The sequence below is a fragment of the Acipenser ruthenus genome, chromosome 40 (assembly GCF_902713425.1).
Source record: "Acipenser ruthenus chromosome 40, fAciRut3.2 maternal haplotype, whole genome shotgun sequence".
NCBI classification, from domain to species: Eukaryota; Metazoa; Chordata; class Actinopteri; order Acipenseriformes; family Acipenseridae; genus Acipenser; species Acipenser ruthenus.
In genome coordinates this window covers 9,954,415-9,961,700 of record NC_081228.1, presented here as the reverse complement: position 1 = coordinate 9,961,700, position 7,286 = coordinate 9,954,415, and positions in this window count along the sequence as shown.

Sequence of the window (7,286 nt, the reverse complement as noted above, 5' to 3'; positions counted from 1 at the left end):
CTCTTCATTGTATTTTACCTGGCTGATCCAGCTGTGTCTCTTCATTGTATTTTACCTGGCTGATCCAGCTGTGTCTCTTCATTGTATTTTACTGGCTGATCCAGCTGTGTCTCTTCATTGTATTTTACCTGGCTGATCCAGCTGTGTCTCTTCATTGTATTTTACCTGGCTGATCCAGCTGTGTCTCTTCATTGTATTTTACCTGGCTGATCAGCTGTGTCTCTTCATTGTATTTTACCTGGCTGATCCAGCTGTGTCTCTTCATTGTATTTTACCTGGCTGATCCAGCTGTGTCTCTTCATTGTATTTTACCTGGCTGATCCAGCTGTGTCTCTTCATTGTATTTTACCTGGCTGATCCAGCTGTGTCTCTTCATTGTATTTTACCTGGCTGATCCAGCTGTGTCTCTTCATTGTATTTTACCTGGCTGATCCAGCTGTGTCTCTTCATTGTATTTTACCTGGCTGATCCAGCTGTGTCTCTTCATTGTATTTTACCTGGCTGATCCAGCTGTGTCTCTTCATTGTATTTTACCTGGCTGATCCTCTTCATTGTATTTTACCTGGCTGATCCAGCTGTGTCTCTTCATTGTATTTTACCTGGCTGATCCAGCTGTGTCTCTTCATTGTATTTTACCTGGCTGATCCAGCTGTGTCTCTTCATTGTATTTTACCTGGCTGATCCAGCTGTGTCTCTTCATTGTATTTTACCTGGCTGATCCAGCTGTGTCTCTTCATTGTATTTTACCTGGCTGATCCAGCTGTGTCTCTTCATTGTATTTTACCTGGCTGATCCAGCTGTGTCTCTTCATTGTATTTACCTGGCTGATCCAGCTGTGTCTCTTCATTGTATTTTACCTGGCTATCAGCTGTCTCTCATTGTATTTACCTGGCTGATCCAGCTGTGTCTCTTCATTGTATTTTACCTGGCTGATCCAGCTGTGTCTCTTCATTGTATTTTACCTGGCTGATCCAGCTGTGTCTCTTCATTGTATTTTACCTGGCTGATCCAGCTGTGTCTCTTCATTGTATTTTACCTGGCTGATCCAGCTGTGTCTCTTCATTGTATTTTACCTGGCTGATCCAGCTGTGTCTCTTCATTGTATTTTACCTGGCTGATCCAGCTGTGTCTCTTCATTGTATTTTACCTGGCTGATCCAGCTGTGTCTCTTCATTGTATTTTACCTGGCTGATCCAGCTGTGTCTCTTCATTGTATTTTACCTGGCTGATCCAGCTGTGTCTCTTCATTGTATTTTACCTGGCTGATCCAGCTGTGTCTCTTCATTGTATTTTACCTGGCTGATCCAGCTGTGTCTCTTCATTGTATTTTACCTGGCTGATCCAGCTGTGTCTCTTCATTGTATTTTACCTGGCTGATCCAGCTGTGTCTCTTCATTGTATTTTACCTGGCTGATCCAGCTGTGTCTCTTCATTGTATTTTACCTGGCTGATCCAGCTGTGTCTCTTCATTGTATTTTACCTGGCTGATCCAGCTGTGTCTCTTCATTGTATTTTACCTGGCTGATCCAGCTGTGTCTCTTCATTGTATTTTACCTGGCTGATCCAGCTGTGTCTCTTCATTGTATTTTACCTGGCTGATCCAGCTGTGTCTCTTCATTGTATTTTACCTGGCTGATCCAGCTGTGTCTCTTCATTGTATTTTACCTGGCTGATCCAGCTGTGTCTCTTCATTGTATTTTACCTGGCTGATCCAGCTGTGTCTCTTCATTGTATTTTACCTGGCTGATCCAGCTGTGTCTCTTCATTGTATTTTACCTGGCTGATCCAGCTGTGTCTCTTCATTGTATTTTACCTGGCTGATCCAGCTGTGTCTCTTCATTGTATTTTACCTGGCTGATCCAGCTGTGTCTCTTCATTGTATTTTACCTGGCTGATCCAGCTGTGTCTCTTCATTGTATTTTACCTGGCTGATCCAGCTGTGTCTCTTCATTGTATTTTACCTGGCTGATCCAGCTGTGTCTCTTCATTGTATTTTACCTGGCTGATCCAGCTGTGTCTCTTCATTGTATTTACCTGGCTGATCCAGCTGTGTCTCTTCATTGTATTTTACCTGGCTGATCCAGCTGTGTCTCTTCATTGTATTTTACCTGGCTGATCCAGCTGTGTCTCTTCATTGTATTTTACCTGGCTGATCCAGCTGTGTCTCTTCATTGTATTTTACCTGGCTGATCCAGCTGTGTCTCTTCATTGTATTTTACCTGGCTGATCCAGCTGTGTCTCTTCATTGTATTTTACCTGGCTGATCCAGCTGTGTCTCTTCATTGTATTTTACCTGGCTGATCCAGCTGTGTCTCTTCATTGTATTTTACCTGGCTGATCCAGCTGTGTCTCTTCATTGTATTTTACCTGGCTGATCCAGCTGTGTCTCTTCATTGTATTTTACCTGGCTGATCCAGCTGTGTCTCTTCATTGTATTTTACCTGGCTGATCCAGCTGTGTCTCTTCATTGTATTTTACCTGGCTGATCCAGCTGTGTCTCTTCATTGTATTTTACCTGGCTGATCCAGCTGTGTCTCTTCATTGTATTTTACCTGGCTGATCCAGCTGTGTCTCTTCATTGTATTTTACCTGGCTGATCCAGCTGTGTCTCTTCATTGTATTTTACCTGGCTGATCCAGCTGTGTCTCTTCATTGTATTTTACCTGGCTGATCCAGCTGTGTCTCTTCATTGTATTTTACCTGGCTGATCCAGCTGTGTCTCTTCATTGTATTTTACCTGGCTGATCCAGCTGTGTCTCTTCATTGTATTTTACCTGGCTGATCCAGCTGTGTCTCTTCATTGTATTTTACCTGGCTGATCCAGCTGTGTCTCTTCATTGTATTTTACCTGGCTGATCCAGCTGTGTCTCTTCATTGTATTTTACCTGGCTGATCAGCTTGTATTTTCACCTGGCTGATCCAGCAGTGTCTCTTCATTGTATTTTACCTGGCTGATCCAGCTGTGTCTCTTCATTGTATTTTACCTGGCTGATCCAGCTGTGTCTCTTCATTGTATTTTACCTGGCTGATCCAGCTGTGTCTCTTCATTGTATTTTACCTGGCTGATCCAGCTGTGTCTCTTCATTGTATTTTACCTGGCTGATCCAGCTGTGTCTCTTCATTGTATTTTACCTGGCTGATCCAGCTGTGTCTCTTCATTGTATTTTACCTGGCTGATCCAGCTGTGTCTCTTCATTGTATTTTACCTGGCTGATCCAGCTGTGTCTCTTCATTGTATTTTACCTGGCTGATCCAGCTGTGTCTCTTCATTGTATTTTACCTGGCTGATCCAGCTGTGTCTCTTCATTGTATTTTACCTGGCTGATCCAGCTGTGTCTCTTCATTGTATTTTACCTGGCTGATCCAGCTGTGTCTCTTCATTGTATTTTACCTGGCTGATCCAGCTGTGTCTCTTCATTGTATTTTACCTGGCTGATCCAGCTGTGTCTCTTCATTGTATTTTACCTGGCTGATCCAGCTGTGTCTCTTCATTGTATTTTACCTGGCTGATCCAGCTGTGTCTCTTCATTGTATTTTACCTGGCTGATCCAGCTGTGTCTCTTCATTGTATTTTACCTGGCTGATCCAGCTGTGTCTCTTCATTGTATTTTACCTGGCTGATCCAGCTGTGTCTCTTCATTGTATTTTACCTGGCTGATCCAGCTGTGTCTCTTCATTGTATTTTACCTGGCTGATCCAGCTGTGTCTCTTCATTGTATTTTACCTGGCTGATCCAGCTGTGTCTCTTCATTGTATTTTACCTGGCTGATCCAGCTGTGTCTCTTCATTGTATTTTACCTGGCTGATCCAGCTGTGTCTCTTCATTGTATTTTACCTGGCTGATCCAGCTGTGTCTCTTCATTGTATTTTACCTGGCTGATCCAGCTGTGTCTCTTCATTGTATTTTACCTGGCTGATCCAGCTGTGTCTCTTCATTGTATTTTACCTGGCTGATCCAGCTGTGTCTCTTCATTGTATTTTACCTGGCTGATCCAGCTGTGTCTCTTCATTGTATTTTACCTGGCTGATCCAGCTGTGTCTCTTCATTGTATTTTACCTGGCTGATCCAGCTGTGTCTCTTCATTGTATTTTACCTGGCTGATCCAGCTGTGTCTCTTCATTGTATTTTACCTGGCTGATCCAGCTGTGTCTCTTCATTGTATTTTACCTGGCTGATCCAGCTGTGTCTCTTCATTGTATTTTACCTGGCTGATCCAGCTGTGTCTCTTCATTGTATTTTACCTGGCTGATCCAGCTGTGTCTCTTCATTGTATTTTACCTGGCTGATCCAGCTGTGTCTCTTCATTGTATTTTACCTGGCTGATCCAGCTGTGTCTCTTCATTGTATTTTACCTGGCTGATCCAGCTGTGTCTCTTCATTGTATTTTACCTGGCTGATCCAGCTGTGTCTCTTCATTGTATTTTACCTGGCTGATCCAGCTGTGTCTCTTCATTGTATTTTACCTGGCTGATCCAGCTGTGTCTCTTCATTGTATTTTACCTGGCTGATCCAGCTGTGTCTCTTCATTGTATTTTACCTGGCTGATCCAGCTGTGTCTCTTCATTGTATTTTACCTGGCTGATCCAGCTGTGTCTCTTCATTGTATTTTACCTGGCTGATCCAGCTGTGTCTCTTCATTGTATTTTACCTGGCTGATCCAGCTGTGTCTCTTCATTGTATTTTACCTGGCTGATCCAGCTGTGTCTCTTCATTGTATTTTACCTGGCTGATCCAGCTGTGTCTCTTCATTGTATTTTACCTGGCTGATCCAGCTGTGTCTCTTCATTGTATTTTACCTGGCTGATCCAGCTGTGTCTCTTCATTGTATTTTACCTGGCTGATCCAGCTGTGTCTCTTCATTGTATTTTACCTGGCTGATCCAGCTGTGTCTCTTCATTGTATTTTACCTGGCTGATCCAGCTGTGTCTCTTCATTGTATTTTACCTGGCTGATCCAGCTGTGTCTCTTCATTGTATTTTACCTGGCTGATCCAGCTGTGTCTCTTCATTGTATTTTACCTGGCTGATCCAGCTGTGTCTCTTCATTGTATTTTACCTGGCTGATCCAGCTGTGTCTCTTCATTGTATTTTACCTGGCTGATCCAGCTGTGTCTCTTCATTGTATTTTACCTGGCTGATCCAGCTGTGTCTCTTCATTGTATTTTACCTGGCTGATCCAGCTGTGTCTCTTCATTGTATTTTACCTGGCTGATCCAGCTGTGTCTCTTCATTGTATTTTACCTGGCTGATCCAGCTGTGTCTCTTCATTGTATTTTACCTGGCTGATCCAGCTGTGTCTCTTCATTGTATTTTACCTGGCTGATCCAGCTGTGTCTCTTCATTGTATTTTACCTGGCTGATCCAGCTGTGTCTCTTCATTGTATTTTACCTGGCTGATCCAGCTGTGTCTCTTCATTGTATTTTACCTGGCTGATCCAGCTGTGTCTCTTCATTGTATTTTACCTGGCTGATCCAGCTGTGTCTCTTCATTGTATTTTACCTGGCTGATCCAGCTGTGTCTCTTCATTGTATTTTACCTGGCTGATCCAGCTGTGTCTCTTCATTGTATTTTACCTGGCTGATCCAGCTGTGTCTCTTCATTGTATTTTACCTGGCTGATCCAGCTGTGTCTCTTCATTGTATTTTACCTGGCTGATCCAGCTGTGTCTCTTCATTGTATTTTACCTGGCTGATCCAGCTGTGTCTCTTCATTGTATTTTACCTGGCTGATCCAGCTGTGTCTCTTCATTGTATTTTACCTGGCTGATCCAGCTGTGTCTCTTCATTGTATTTTACCTGGCTGATCCAGCTGTGTCTCTTCATTGTATTTTACCTGGCTGATCCAGCTGTGTCTCTTCATTGTATTTTACCTGGCTGATCCAGCTGTGTCTCTTCATTGTATTTTACCTGGCTCGGTGCGTGTCTCTTCATTGTATTTTACCTGGCTGATCCAGCTGTGTCTCTTCATTGTATTTTACCTGGCTGATCCAGCTGTGTCTCTTCATTGTATTTTACCTGGCTGATCCAGCTGTGTCTCTTCATTGTATTTTACCTGGCTGATCCAGCTGTGTCTCTTCATTGTATTTTACCTGGCTGATCCAGCTGTGTCTCTTCATTGTATTTTACCTGGCTGATCCAGCTGTGTCTCTTCATTGTATTTTACCTGGCTGATCCAGCTGTGTCTCTTCATTGTATTTTACCTGGCTGATCCAGCTGTGTCTCTTCATTGTATTTTACCTGGCTGATCCAGCTGTGTCTCTTCATTGTATTTTACCTGGCTGATCCAGCTGTGTCTCTTCATTGTATTTTACCTGGCTGATCCAGCTGTGTCTCTTCATTGTATTTTACCTGGCTGATCCAGCTGTGTCTCTTCATTGTATTTTACCTGGCTGATCCAGCTGTGTCTCTTCATTGTATTTTACCTGGCTGATCCAGCTGTGTCTCTTCATTGTATTTTACCTGGCTGATCCAGCTGTGTCTCTTCATTGTATTTTACCTGGCTGATCCAGCTGTGTCTCTTCATTGTATTTTACCTGGCTGATCAGCTGTGTCTCTTCATTGTATTTTACCTGGCTGATCCAGCTGTGTCTCTTCATTGTATTTTACCTGGCTGATCCAGCTGTGTCTCTTCATTGTATTTTACCTGGCTGATCCAGCTGTGTCTCTTCATTGTATTTTACCTGGCTGATCCAGCTGTGTCTCTTCATTGTATTTTACCTGGCTGATCCAGCTGTGTCTCTTCATTGTATTTTACCTGGCTGATCCAGCTGTGTCTCTTCATTGTATTTTACCTGGCTGATCCAGCTGTGTCTCTTCATTGTATTTTACCTGGCTGATCCAGCTGTGTCTCTTCATTGTATTTTACCTGGCTGATCCAGCTGTGTCTCTTCATTGTATTTTACCTGGCTGATCCAGCTGTGTCTCTTCATTGTATTTTACCTGGCTGATCCAGCTGTGTCTCTTCATTGTATTTTACCTGGCTGATCCAGCTGTGTCTCTTCATTGTATTTTACCTGGCTGATCCAGCTGTGTCTCTTCATTGTATTTTACCTGCTGATCCAGCTGTGTCTCTTCATTGTATTTTACCTGGCTGATCCAGCTGTGTCTCTTCATTGTATTTTACCTGGCTGATCCAGCTGTGTCTCTTCATTGTATTTTACCTGGCTGATCCAGCGTGTCTCTTCATTGTATTTTACCTGGCTGATCCAGCTGTGTCTCTTCATTGTATTTTACCTGGCTGATCCAGCTGTGTCTCTTCATTGTATTTTACTGGCTGATCCAGCTGT